Below are 4787 nucleotides of genomic sequence, written 5' to 3' on the forward strand. Positions count from 1 at the left end.
CCAAGATAGCAGCATGCACGTTGCAAAGCGAATTATTTTTTTCCTTAATTTTTCAGGAAGGTACTTCATTGCTTTTGGTGAGTGAAAGTGCATTGCAGGGCATTTTTTTTTGCCAAAAGCTTAAAAGATAACATCAATCTCAATGCCTTACCACTTATTTTTTTTTCACTAGATTTTACTTTAATTGATCTATTCAGTATATCTAAGTACTACTATAATAGTTTATGGTTTATGCTGAAGGATATACTAGTTAGTTATGGTTGTAGGGTTTGTTTTAGGCTTACAAAAACGGTGTTTTTGGGATATATTTTATGTAATGAGCTATATATTTTTATTTGTGGAATAGACCTCCAAATGATCACTTCAGTGTTAAATCCATCCATGGTTTCCTAAATGACAGAGGTCTGACATCATTATGCCATCACCTCGTTTATTGGAAGGGCTATTGTCCGTGTAAGATCATTGCTTTCAACTTACTAGTCCCGGACAACAATATTCTAATATTAGAAAATTTGACCTTTAAAAAATACAAATAAACTTCCCACCGCTACGTGTGTATTGTGTTATGCAACAATATAGACAGAAGATCATCTTTTCTTTTTGCGCCATTTTATTGCAAGCATTTAGTCTCATTTTGATCAAGTCTTTGGAATGCCTAGCACCCCAATCTCTATAATTAATAGACCTTTGGGGACTCTAGTGCCTTAACTTGAGGGGCCCAACATTTGAAATCTGGGATTTTATTTCCTAAGCCATAGTTTGGAATATCTGGTTGGAGCGAAATGAATGCATCTTTAAATTCATAGTGCTACTGACAGTCACAATTATTTGTAAAATCATTCACATATTTATCTCTTGGATGTTTGTAGTTCCAGAAACTAAATGATCAAAGCTGGAGGACTCAGTCAACAAAGTAAAGTGAAGCCTAGGGTTTCAAGGGTCTTGAGCACTTGACCCTAGTGAGGCACACTATAACATTGGCATTGGCTAGCTCGTTTCTTGTGCTACCTTCTACACCTGATAACGGCTTCGGATAGTTCAACGATGATGGCAAACTTTCTTTACTCAGGGCATCATTATTTGATTTTGTTTTTAATTGTCTCTTCTTATATTTTGCTTTATATATATTTTGTCACATCTAGTGGGTTGTAGTATTGTTTAAAAATCTTTCCTTAATTTAAGTCGGTTCATCTACCTTTTAAAAATCCTGAACCATATTATACGTCTTTCGTTTAGAAAAAATTGTGATATGATAGCTAGAGTATTAACTTGGTTTTTATTTTTTATTTTATTTTGAGATGATTAATGACTTGGAAGAGAAATGGTTCAAATCTTTGAACTTTGAACGCAAGTTTTACCAGGGAGTGACATGGGGTAGCCTCGCCCACAAAATATTAATAGAGACATTGCACCATTGCTTTGTCAACAAGATGTTTATAGGTCTGCTAAGTAAATTATTCAACGCTTATGTCATGTGGGAATTTTAGTTGCTTACATGACAAAGACATCATGCTCAACAGAATCATTTCACTGAACACAGCTTGCTTACCTATATCCTTCATCTAATTTTGCTTGGGTAAAATTAAAATAAGGAACATAAACTTTAAAGCTAACGAAGCAGTATTGGAAGACTTCATGAAAAGGAATATGTTAACAAATCAATCAGTTGCTAATTGTATATATCTAGAAAGTAAAGGAATTGATAGAAGTGGAGCTTGATTAATACTCGACCTAGCCGAAGTTGAACTTTTAATTGTACTGCGTAGGCACAACTGGTATTTGGTATATATTACCAATGTTCTATTAGATTTAAAACAAACATAAATCAAATTAATTAAATTTAACTCTGAGTAGGAATAGGGAAAAAGTTCTTCCTCTTATAGGATGGTAAGATTTTCTATATATGTCATTTTTTATCTTATTCTTTCATAATTTTTATTTATTTTTTAATAACTAATGAAAATTTTGATTATGTTGTGGAGTGGGCAATTATGCCAAATCTCGTAATTTTTTGCGTTTGCAATATTATATTATTTTATGTGGTGCTGTTTGTTTTGGGGTTTTTTTTATTATTATTAATTTTGTTGGTTTTGTTCAACTAAAAAAACATATTAGAATCATATATTGAGGTTGCTACATGGCACGTCTGGGTTAACGAATGAAAATAATATTTAACTTAAATTTTTTATAAGTGTTTTTACCAAATATCTTTTCTAATAAATATTGCACACATTTAAATTCATTTCACTTTATGCACATAACCAAAAAAACTTCTTTTACTTCCAATTCGATGGGTTTATTTTATTTATTCCCTCAAATACTAGCTATAACATTACAATCTTGAGCCCAAAGTATGGATCTCAAAAAAGGGGTTGATCTCCCGTATTATGCAAACATAAATTGACAACACACATACATACATACATATATATATATATATATAGCATAATTAATTAATTAGAAGTGAGGCTTGGGAACAAGATAAAGGTTTTTCAACATCCTACTTGTTACTCCAAGAGCTTCAGTCATGTCGACTCCACCAATATTATCATTTGGCAATTTGCCACTCAAATCTAAAAATAAGATTTGCCAATGTAAGTTCTATGGCGGCGACTGAAAATCCCATTCCGGGGCATATTCTCCGACCTGAACCAAAAGGAATATATTCAAAGTCTTGTCCTTTGAAGTCTGTAGAATTATTCAAAAACCTCTCTGGGATAAATTCATTAGGCATATCCCATACTTTAGGGTCCCTTGCAATAGCCCAACAATTAATGAGAACCCTTGATTTATTTGGTATGTTATAGCCTCCAATTTGACAACTCTCCATGGATTCTCTTGGAAGAAGTAATGGAACCGGCGGATGAAGTCTAAGAACCTCTTTGATAAATGCTTTTAGGTAGTGCATCTCATTTAAATCATCCCTCATCAACCATTGATTTTCCACTTGCTATGCCATTGATTTCATTTTGTAGTTTTTTCATGACATCCGGGTTCCTCACAAGCTCTGCTATTGACCATTCAAATGCTATATATGTTGTATCTGTTCCTGCGACGAACATATCCTGTTTAAGAAAGAAAATTAATTAATTTTCATGATATTGTTAAGAATATATATATATATATATATAAAAATAGAGCATTTTATGGTTCACATATATTTTACTAAAAGAAAATTAATTGGCATGATTTAGCAACCCATCCCAAAATCATGACTTAAAAGGGTAATTATTTGACCAAAATAATTTTTCTAGACAACAAACTATATTTTATGCCATCATCTTCACTTAAAGCATTGGAAAGCAACTTGATATCAGAAAAATAGGGCCTAAAGAGATATATATTGAGTACCTTTTCTAAAAGATTATTTCAAAATGACTAATTACCATAACTTAACATGCTATAAAAGAAAAATCATTAGTTGCGACTTGCGATCGCTTTCATTTTTGAACCAAATATTATTCTTCACTGCTAAACTAAATTAATAACCTCTACTTTTAATATACTTAAAACACTTACCTAAAACAAGGTTATGGAAAAAATGATAAACCACAAAATCATCAACTTGAGACATATGATATCACTATGCGCTAATTTTTATACATACAATTAGTATTTTGTTTTTAAAAGCATTGCTTTAAGTTTAAGAAGAAGAAGACATACCACAAGGAGAGCTTTGACATGCTCATCAGTAAGACTAAAACCAAGGTTTGGATCGTTCTTGAATGAGAGCAAGACATCCACAAAGTCATCATCTTTATCGGTTCCATCCTTCTTCTTTATCTTGTGTTCCTCAACCATCTGACTTAGAGAATCATCCCATTTTTTGAAATTCTTCTTAACCCTCTCATCCAATCCAAGCAATGAATCCAACCATCGAAGTGAAGGAAAGAAATCCTCCACATGAAAGAGCCTAAGTAAAGTGATGTTCTCCTCTATCATTTCCATAAATATCTCATTCCTACCTTCTTGATGTCTTGGGACCTCACCAAAAACGGCTCTACAAATCAAGTCATTAGTGTAGGAAAACATCACTCGACTCATGTTAAGTGGCTTTAATGGATGAGAAGAAGCATGAGAAACAATCTTATTTATCAAATGAAGCACCTCCTCCTTCCTTCCATCATGAAATAATTGCACTCTTCTCATGCTGAGGACATTGGCCACCATTATCTTTCTCACTTGCTTCCAATACTCACCGTATGGTGCAAAGGCCAAGTCATGGTTTCCATAAAGCAGTATGCGTGTAGCTTTCAGAACAGGCCTGCTTGCAAAGATGAGATCATGAGTCTTCATGATCTCCTTTGCCATTTCAGAAGATGAAACCACAAGAGTTGGAATTTGACCAAGTTTTAGAAACATGAGAGGGCCATGCTTCTTTGAGAGGTTGTAAAAGGCATGGTGAGATAGCAAGCCAAGCTGATGGAGGTTTCCAATGATTGGGAGCTTCAATGGAGAAGGTGGTAACCTACTTGATCTCATGGACAAGACTAGTTTGATGCTAAGAAGGAGTAAAAGGAGGGGAGCCAACCAGATAAGAAAATTATCTAAGGAGAGATTAACTGAACTTAAAAGCTGATGAGCCATTGTTTTATGGTTTCACAACTTTCACTCATCAACTGATGTTCTTTATATAGGCCATAATCCACATCCATTAATTACAATTTCATACCGTCTCCTCTCCTCTTTAATTAATATTTTTTTTTTCTAGTTTTTTTCTTTGTTCTTTGCACATGAGTTTTATCTAAGGATCACTTTGAAAAGTCAAGATTTACATGTGTCCCTGT

The 4787-nt window shown here is 33.4% G+C and overlaps 1 pseudogene; it reads right to left on the reverse strand.

Annotated features, from left to right (window-relative positions):
* Positions 1-2326: 2326 nt before the first annotated feature.
* LOC120276262 lies at positions 2327-4582 on the reverse strand (annotated as a pseudogene).
* Between the last annotated feature and the right edge of the window lie 205 nt (positions 4583-4787).

Source organism: Dioscorea cayenensis, chromosome 14, assembly GCF_009730915.1.
Source record: "Dioscorea cayenensis subsp. rotundata cultivar TDr96_F1 chromosome 14, TDr96_F1_v2_PseudoChromosome.rev07_lg8_w22 25.fasta, whole genome shotgun sequence".
In the NCBI taxonomy this organism is placed as follows: Eukaryota; Viridiplantae; Streptophyta; class Magnoliopsida; order Dioscoreales; family Dioscoreaceae; genus Dioscorea; species Dioscorea cayenensis.